Source organism: Piliocolobus tephrosceles, chromosome 8 (genome assembly GCF_002776525.5).
Source record: "Piliocolobus tephrosceles isolate RC106 chromosome 8, ASM277652v3, whole genome shotgun sequence".
Classification (NCBI taxonomy): Eukaryota; Metazoa; Chordata; class Mammalia; order Primates; family Cercopithecidae; genus Piliocolobus; species Piliocolobus tephrosceles.
In genome coordinates this window covers 62957910-62968454 of record NC_045441.1, presented here as the reverse complement: position 1 = coordinate 62968454, position 10545 = coordinate 62957910, and the positions used below count along the sequence as shown (strand labels likewise).

The 10545-nt window shown below is 37.6% G+C and overlaps 1 pseudogene; it reads left to right on the top strand.

Annotated features, from left to right (window-relative positions):
* Positions 1–3153: 3153 nt before the first annotated feature.
* LOC111545078 lies at positions 3154–9690 on the top strand (annotated as a pseudogene).
* The last annotated feature ends 855 nt before the right edge of the window (positions 9691–10545 follow it).

Below are 10545 nucleotides of genomic sequence, written 5' to 3'. Positions count from 1 at the left end.
TAGTTTACTGAATATTTTAAGCCCACAGTGGAGACCTACTGCTCAGAAAGAGGGATTCCTTTGAAAATATTACTGCTTTTTAACAATGGACCTGATCACCCAAGAGCTCTGATGGAGATGTATGGGAGAGTAATGTTGTTTTCATGCCTGCTAACCCAATATCTGTTCTGCAGCCCATGAATCAAGGACTTGTTTCAACTTTCAAGTCTTAGTGTTTAAGAAATGCATTTCATAAGGCTGTAGCTGCCATAGATTAGTGATTTCTCTCATGGATCTGAGCAAAGTAAATTGAAAATTTTCGGAAAGGTTTCACCCTGCTAGGTGTCATTAAGAATATTTGTGATTCATGGGAGGAGGCCAAAATATCAATATTTATGTAGGAGTTTGGAAGAACTGGATTCCAACACTCATAAATGACTTACAAAGGTTCAAGACTCCAGTGGAAGAAGTTATTTTAAATGTGGAAGACATAGCAAGAGAACTAGAATTAGAAATATAGTCTGGAGATGTGACTGAATTGCTGCAATCTCATCGTCAAACTTGAGTGGATGAGGAATGGCTTCTTATGGATGACCAAAGAAATGCCTTCTTGAGATGGAATGTACTCCTAGTGAAGATGCTGTGAACATTTTTGAAATCACAGCAAAGGATTTAGAATATTACATAATATTATTATTAATATAATAATATATTATTAGTTGATAAAGCAGCAACCGAGTTGGAGAGGATTCCAATTTTGAAAGATGTTCTATTGTGGGCCAAATAGTATCAAACAACATTGCATGCTGCACAGAAATCTTTCATGAAAAGAAGAGTCAATCAGTGCAGCAAACTTCATTGTTATCTTATTTTCAGAAATTGCTATAGCTACCCCAACCTTCAGCAATTGCTAGCCTGATCAGTCAGCAGCCATCAACCTTGAGGCGAGACCCTCCACCAGCAAAAAGATTACCACTGGCTGAAGGCTCAGATGATTATTAGCAATTTTTAGCAGCAAAATACTTTTAAATTAAATTATGTGTATTTTTTACATATGATGCTATTGCACACTTAATAGATTACAGTTTTATATAAACATAACTTCTATATGCACTAGGAAGCCAAAAAAATGTGACTTGCTTTATTGAGATATTTGCTCTATTGCTGTGGTCTGGAACTGAAACTCACAATATCTCCAAGGTATACCTGTATTCAAAAACTTAATTATCCAATTTAGCAAAGAATTTGCTCACATGAAGTTGTTCATTGACAAATGAATGAAGTTCTGACATTTACTTGCTAACGAAAAAGAAAATATCAGCCAACTCTCATGTTTATGGAACACTTTTTATTAATTGCAACCATAATTTAGGGAGGATACAGGAATTCAGCAAAAGTCAGCAAAAGCATTAGAAGAGATTTAATTGGCTATATGAAAATCATAAACATGAATATCATCATTTTTAATAATTGTGTGCCATTTATTCTTCATGTTAGTAAGGTATATTTCAAAAATATATACGTGTGTATTTTCTTTCTTAGCAAATTTATCAGCACAGCACTGACACTCTTTTACCTCCTTCACACTGCCTTAGTTTATCCATTAATTGCCAGCTCATTTCCTTCTTTGACATTCTCACATTTGTTTGGCTGAAACTTGAAATAGTTGTCAGAAAAAAGTTGAGAAAGGTAATTTCTCACCATTATCTCTGTTGTCTTAGATACTTGATACTGGAAGCTGTGGATGATTATAGTATTTAAGGTATTCCATTCTCTTTCTTCTAGTTACAAACTTTGCCTCTCTTGCCTTCCTGCCACAGAAGAGACTATGGAATTCAGACTTCATTAATTTGAGCAACAGTGATTAGTGGATTATCAAGTGTCCTAATCAAAGAGAGAATTTGTCTCTGGGTTTGATACATAGATTCTCAGGGGAACTTCTTCCTAGGGTGGTTAAGCTGGATCTTCTGGCAGGTTAAGTTCTCCACCATGTGAAGAAGGTATCTCTGCAGCAGGAGCAAATGAGATTACTGTGCCAAGAGAGGTAATTCCCACAGTAGTGAACAGCAGATAGAGTACATCCTGGTAATGCTGACTCTCCAGACCCAGTTCTTGTGGGCATTACTTCTTGCAGCCATTGAGTTATTCTACTATTTTCCCAGCTATATGGGCAATATATTGATATTTGCCTTAAGATAATTTGAGTTGACTTTCTCTTATTTGCAACATTAGTGTCCTGACTCATAAAAATCCCTGTGTATTTAGTGGGCAGGCTTCATTGAGTTTGCAAACTTCCTGAAATTCTATGCAAGATTTGTGTGTTTCTGTTTAGGTGCATTTTTACCCTCTGGGAATAGGGTTCCTGGCTTTCCTCAGATTTGAAAAAAAGAACATACGCCCACAAAAGCTGACTAAAGTTAACGTGAGTCAAAATAAGCTAAATACATAGCTTTCTATGTCAGAATTTGTTCAGTATGTATCACACAAATCAAGTGGTGGTTACATTCACCTGAGCATGAATTTGAGTCTTTCTTTGATGTTTTTGACCTAGATTTCAAAGCTTCCTAGGAGTTTTAAGTCCCAAAGTCACTCAATTTTCACTTGTTTTCTTCCTTGTTACTTTCTTCACATAGTAACCTATTTGTATATGTGTGATATTGTTAGCATATTTCTCAGGAGAGACTAAAATGGAAGGCACTTGTTATTCACTTGATTTATGAAATTTCAAGAAGGATGAATAGTGAATGTGGAGTCAGTATCTGTATTTTATCAAAACTTCAAAAAATGACTTTTATCTATCTTTAGAAATAACTTTCAAGGAAATGACATCAGGCATTAAACTCAAATTTGGTAACTATTTCTCAGATGTTTTAAGATGACTTTTACAAAGACTTCTGGATTAAGAGGACAATGAAATTAAGTTATAGAGTGGGAAGAACCTTTGTTGGGGGCAAATTAAAACTAGACTTATTGTGAATGAGAAAACAGTAAAATATAAGAAACCTATCTTTTTCTCTTGTGATGTTAGCTATCAAGTGGAAAATAATTGCATTTGGTAAAAGCAAAATAAAGTGTTCCCAATACTATGCATTCAATACCTTTACTTCGGAAACAGCTAAAGCAATTTCAGAGGATGATTTTTGTCTAAGAAAGTAATTTATTGCTTGGATAAGCATGACACAGAAGGCTGTGCAGGTTCGGCTCGCCTAACTGAAGCAATATTTTGTCAGCCTCTGTAAGAGTTTTGATTGATTGTATCTATGGCACTAAAAAGAAATTATTTAAATCTTCTTTAAAATGTAATGCACACAATAAAGTAATATAGTGAGTTCTTTGAAAATAAATCTTAATTGAAAATTAAAATGCAGTATATTTAACTTTATAAAAAATAAAAACACTTTCTCACTAGAGCCAATAGACAACATTATAAATATCCTGTCAAAGTTGAAGTAAATAAACAATGTTTAAGGCTTACAGAAGAATACAAATGGACTAAAATATCAGATTAATGGATAAGTCTAGTAATGAGAATTTAAGAGCTAAAGCTATGAAATTAGCTGGCCTTTTTTTTTTTTTTTTTTTTTTTTTTTGAGACAAAGTTTCACTCTTGTTGCCCAGGCTGGAGCACAATGGCATGATCTAGGCTCACCACAGCCTCCACCTGCTGGATTCAAGCGATTCTCCTGCCTCAGCCCTCCGAGTAGCTGGGACCACAGGCATGCACCACAACGCCCAGCTAATTTTGTATTTTTAGTATAGACAGGGTTTCACCATGTTGGTCAGGCTGGTCTCCAACTCCCTACCTCAGGTGATCCACCCACCTCGGCCTCTCAAAGTGCTGGATTACAGACGTAAGCCACCACACCTGGCCAACTGGACCATTTTAAGAAGAATTTTACTACATTTAAATTTGTGCACTTAGTTGAAATTTAGTGTTGCTTCTCTAAATCATACAAACCATTAAGTTGTTAGTTGAGAATGATTAACACACAGAAAGAAATTCTATCCTTAGTTCTAAGGCTGCAGTAGTTTATACCTATTTAATGGGTAGTTGGGCTAGTCTGACCTTTAAGGCTAGCTCATATTCTTGGAATCTACATCTTCACGAATACCTCTTATGCTATTGGCAATAATATTAATTCAAACATATGCACAGATAGGTTGATATATAAGCATGACACAGAAAGCTATTAAGTCCTTGTTCACTGAACTGAAACAATATTTTACCATCCTTTACATGAGTGTGTGTACGTGTGTGGGTGTGTCTAAAAGAAAGGTTTGGGTACAAGAGTAATGAATTGACCCCTGGATGTTCGTGATGACAGAACTCAGATTTTCATGAGAATTCATTACAATAGAACTGCAAATTAACATGGCTTTAGGTGTTGTGTTCAGCTCCAAGAAGAAAATGTTTGATGCAAAGAAATCTGGTTTGAGACAAGAAATATGTGACTTACCATTCTTTATTATCTACTTACTGAAATTCTTTATTACTTCCATAAGATACCTTACCCTGATGTCGAAAGTAGTAACTGATCCCAAACTAAACCATGCTGTGGAACAGTTTGGCACCATTTAAGTTGTTATTTTATGTGACATGCAGATGGAGTTTTAAAACACAAAATAACCAACAGACCCATGTGGCAATTCCTCATTCCTAACACCAAAGACTTTATAGATACTAAGGAGTATATAAAACACCACACTCTCACCCATGGATAATACTAATACCGAGTTAGAAGATTTTCACCCTTATACTGCCAGAAAGGAAATTGCAAACAGATGATATACACAGTTCATTGATATGCTTAATACACTTCATGAAGTGTAGAAAAACTGCCAAAAAAATTATGAACAGCATTCCAAATGCTTAGGAAGTTAATGTTATATTTTAGAAAAGTAATGACTGAAAACCATTTTCTACTTCATACATGCTACTTAGATATCTGCACAAGCTTTCCCCTCACATATAAAAAACTGAAAGTAAATGTAAAACACCAATAAAGCTGGCCACTAATATTGCCACTTCAAGAAGATGGACAATAATGTGACATCTTTCATAGCTGACAGGATTTCTGCCAGAGGCTTGATAGATTGTCCTCTACCGGGTTACTTCTAACTATTTCTCAATTACAAGCTTATTATGTTCCTGCAAAATACTAACCTAACCAAATAAATAACCGTTGTTTCTGAAAAGAGCATCTGCCCTGTGTCCCTTCTTCTATTTTAATAAATCAGGGTCAGCACATGACAAAAAAAAAAAAAATCTGAAATCTTCTCTACTAGTCTCTCCGGAAATACAGCATGTAAAATTAATCCTAAGCATCCACTTTTGTGCTTTCTCCCCTCATACCTTATAATGACACCTCTACCTTTTCTGATTCACAGGTAACTCCTAAACTAAAGGTACATCAGACCCAACAGGCAGAAAAAGAGCCTGCAAGGCAAGAGAATGAGACCCAAATGCTGCACCAGTTTAAGCTGAAGTACAAAGAAGGCCAAAAGTTTACCCTACTATGTTTGATTTTAAAAATTCTATAGCCCATTTTAGGTTAAAAATCCTATCACCTCTTTTTTCAAAATGTCTACCCCCATCCCAAACATGAGGACCACTTTTTCTACCCTCTTCCAAATGTGAAACCTGCTAAGAAATTAAAAAGAACAGAAGTCAATAGGCACTGAGGAAAAAGATGGGTCTCAGAGTAGATTTGTGGTAGGTACAAAACATTTAAAGTATTAGTATAAGTCCTTTAACAAAAGTAAGATAATTATTTTACTTTCAGAATTTTTATTTGCATAACTTTGTTTAATAGACAACTGACTGAACTTTGATTATAAAATAATTATGAAAACCCCAAAATGAATGTGACTGCTTGCCGTAATTGATGCAGTTACGGTTTGAAAGTAACACATGTCACAAAGAGAGGACACAGCAGAAAATTTAGAATCATAATATTTTAGGCAGTAACTGTTGATGAATGCCAATTTTGAATTATTTTAAAAACCAGAGACTAATAAATAGTTTTATAGGACACAGTTTTATAAAACTTAAAAGTAAATTTTTTTGTGAACTCTCTAGAGAATAAGTTTTGGCAAATATGCTAGTGATGAAACACTTTCTATTCTGTAATAATTATATTGTATGCAATCATTATTTTGTAGGTCTTTACTACATTGAGCTTCTCAAAGTAAAGAGCCTATCTTTGTATCTCCAGGTCCTATACAAAATGTAACTAAATAAATATTTGCACAGTTGATTATTTTACTTATTTATACCTTATATTGTTATAGAATACATTCTTGAGAGTTTACCTTAGAATCAGTTCTGAAGCTTTTTAGAAAACAAATTCTCAGGCCCCACTCTGCACATAGGGCTAGATATGTTTTAAAAGCTGTACAAATTGATATACATGCTATGACATGATGGATATATAGAGACATGATGGAAACATTCCTGCCAAAATCAGGAACAAGGTAAGGATACCTATCAGCTCCACTACTACTAAACTTAGACCAAAGCTATTAGCTGGTGAAATCATACAAGGGAAAATAAGCAGCATTGTAAGAATTTGAAAAGAAAGAACCCAGTGCAGTAGTGCATACCTGGCAACTGAAGTCCTAGCTACTTGGGAGGCTGAATGGGAGGAGAGCTTGAGCCCAGGAGTTTAAGGCCAGCCTGAAAAACACAGGGAGATCCTATTTCTTAAAAACTAAAAACAAAAATAAAAAAAATTAGAAAACAGAGTAAAACTGTATGTAATGACATATGATACATTGGTATACCGAAAACACGGAAGATAATGCTAAGACTAACACAAGTAAGAAAAATCATTTAATAAGGTAGCAGATATTAAAAATATATAATTAAAGAAGCAAATGTTTAAAATAAGGGCAGAAAGAAATATTTAGAAATAAATCAACAAAAACTGTGCAAAACCTATGTAAGGAAAACCTTAAAATACTCAAATTCAGAAAGTAGGCCTGAAGTAATGGAAAGACATCCTTTCTCTTTGGGAAAGAAAACTCGATATTATAAAGATGTAAATTCCCTTCAATTTAATATATAAATTAAATGTGATCCCAATAAAGATACTCTGAAGTTGTTGTTGTTATTTGATGAAGCTAGATTAATGCCAAGATTCATGTGGAAAAGTAAACATGCAAGAATACATAGGGAAATACAACTATAATCCTAGCACTTTGGGAGGCCATGGTGGGCAGATTGCGTGAGCTCAGGAGTTTGAGACCAGCCTGGGCAACATGGTGAAACCCCATCTCTACTAAAACACAAAAAATTAGCCCACTGTGGTGGCATGCGCCTGTAGTCCCAGATACTTAGGAGGCTGAGGCAAGAGAATTGCTTGAACCCAGGAGGTAGAGGTTGCCGTGAGCCAAGATCATGCCACTGCACTCCAACCTCGGTGACAGAATGAGACTCCATCTCCAAAAAAGAAGAAGAAGAAGAAATAAAAGCTGGCCAGGCACAGTGGCACACACCTGTAATCCTAACACTCTGGGAGGCTGAAGTGGGCAGATCACCTGAGGTCAGGAGTTCAAGACCAGCCTAGCCGACATGGCAAAACCCTACTAAAAAAATACAAAAATTAGCTGGGCATGGTGGCACACTCCTGTAATCCCAGCGACTCAGGAGGCTGAGGCTGGAGAATCACTTGAACCCGGGAGGTGAAGGTTGTAGTGAGCTGAGATCGTGTCATTGCACTCCAGCCTGGGTGACAGAGCAAGACTCAGTCTCAAAAAAAAAAACAAAAAAAAAAACTAGTGAGTGAGAAGTAGACCTACATGACCTAAAACATATTTTAAAGCCTCTATAATTAAAAAAGTAGAGTGTGGATGCAGGAATAGAGAGACCAACAAAACAGAATACCAGGTCCAGGAATAGATCCAAGCACATAAGAAAGTTAGTAAATGATAGATGTGGAAGTTTGTATCACTGGGGGGAAATGATAGTCTTTAACAAAAATCATATTCAAATATTAGAATTTTGGAGCCAGGTACAGTGGCTCATGCCTCAGGACTTTGGGAGGCTGAGACAGGAGGATCACTTGAGGCCATGAGTTCAAGACCAGCCTGGGCAAAATAGTGAGGCCTCATCTATACAAAACATTAAAAAAATTAGCTGGACCTGGTGGCATGTGCCTGTGGTCCCAGCTACTGGGGAGGCTGAGGTGAGAGGACTACTTGGGCCTTTGGAAGTTGAGACTACAGTGAATGCTTATCATGCTCCTGTACTCTATCCAGCCTGGGCATCAGAGCAACACTCTGTCTCAGACCAAAAAAAAAAAGAATTTAGGAAAAAGACAAAATTAGGTCCATACTTCATCTATTCAAAAGAGAATTCTCCAAACACATCAGGTATCCAAATGTAAAATATTAAATCATATAATTACTAGAAGAGAATATGAATGAGTTCATTTAAGACACGAATGTCAGTGCTGCTACGTACATGATCCCGTACCAGACACTGTATATAGGTGATCTCAACGAAAAGTTGCTCAAAACTCAGTGAGGAAGATACATTGTCATCATACCCACTCTGTCGATGGAGAAACCTGATGCAGATAAGCTACAAGATAGAAGGCCACATATTCCCCTGGGTGGTCTCTCTCACCCTGATCATGTAAATTAACAGCTTATATTCATAGATGTATTAAGAGCCTAAAGAAGATTTTAAGAAACAAGGTATCATACCCATTACAGGCCGCCTTGCAGCCTTCTTCAAATTCCTCATGCCGAAGAACCTGCAGTGTAATGACAACAGTTAAGTCCAGGCCATTTTGGGAAAAGCAAGGGAAGATGCTGCTGAAAGGTCGCAGGCTCGTTACAGACGCTCTCAAGGCTGGAGCTGTGCCAAAAGTTTTCTTCTCTAGCCATCTATAATACATAAAGAAGCTGCTCATCGATAAGCTGAAGAGTGTTAGCCTCATTAAGATGAAATTCGAGGACATGAGGAATTGGTCCAACAGAGTAATACCACAAGAATAATGAGGATTTTTGCCAAACCTGACCATGTTAACATGACATATCCAAAGACTCAGCTTTAGCACTCACTGCCTTTGTTATTGATTTGTGACAATTTCTGTGACCCTGGAAATCTGGGGACAATTCTGAGATCTCCAGCTGGGGCAGGCTGCAGCAAAGTGTTACTCATTTTGAAATGTGTGGATGCCTAGGAACCCAAAGTGCTACAGGTGGGTATGGGTGTACTTTTCCAGGTGCTCATTATCAGTAGTCTGAAAAAAAAACAGTGGCAAATTTCCTGCCTCCTGACACCCAGGTCTGTTTGGCTGACAACCGAAGCCTTTATGCTGAGGCTCAGATGTCTAATAAAGACAGCGACTATGGCTGGGTGTGTGATTGGCGATTCCTGAAGTTTCACAAAAGTACGAAGAAAGGGAAGGTCTAGAAACTGGAACCAGTAAAGGTTTGCTACCTGTTACTGAGGTTCAGAGTTATGGCTTCGACTGGACAGAGGCACCAGCAGCTGCAGTGGTTGGCAGCGAGACCTACGGCATGAGCCTGGATTCTCTGTAGTTGGCCGAGAGCCCTGGGGGCAACAGGCTGCTGATCCCTGTTGCACCTGGTGTGGACAGCCTCAACTCAGCCATGGCTGCATGCATCCCACTTTTTGAAGGGAAAAGACAACAGCAGGTGAGGGCGGAACACTTGAGCAGGGACAGGAGTTACCACTGACAGGGGACACAGAAGTTCTGCTGAGGACATCTCCAGCTCCCCCTATCCCAGCACATCATTAGGAGGCTGGCAGAGTCGGAAACTGTGGCTTCTCAGTTGGTGACTGTGGCCTCCACGTTCAGGAAGCAAGAGATAGGCATGATACCATCATATGGTTGCAGGAAAAATCAGAATTTCCATAAATTTCTGCTATTCTTCAGAAATAACAGGTCAAAATCCTTCCTGAGAACCCCCATCTCTTCACTGATTTTGAAGTTATATCTTATTTTTTTCCCTTAGTGACAATGCAAATAGGGGATCCACATGGCTCTATATATGTGTTTTTAAAAATTGTCCACTGAGAAGCATTTTGTGCCCAGAAAGCTCCTGAAAGCATCATCTTGGGCAGGGAAGAATTTGTTCCACCAGCTGGCGGGTGTTTTATAATCATCAAACACTGGTTATAGGTCATGGCAAAGTCACTCACATGTGATCATTGGTCAGTGGTAAATAAAATAAACTATAAAGTGTAGAACCAGCAGATTACATTGAAAAGTTCTATTTGTGTGGTCAAAAACAAATAAATAAAATAAAACATGAATGTAGAGAAACCCTTTCTAACTACGACTCAAAATCTAGAAGCATTAAGAGAAAATATTTTACTTTGCAGCTCTTACTGCCAAAGGGATTTTTATCCAATGGGAGGCTGAGCGTTTCCTCACCAGAGCAAGAAAAATCAGCCAGAGGCATCTGTGATGAACCTTGCAGTTACAGGACCAGTGCCCAGACCATCTGTGAGATTTGGGCAAAACTGTTCATCAAGTGCAGCTTACTTCTACCCCTCTCAGTGTTGTCCACCTCATTGAACTAGGATTA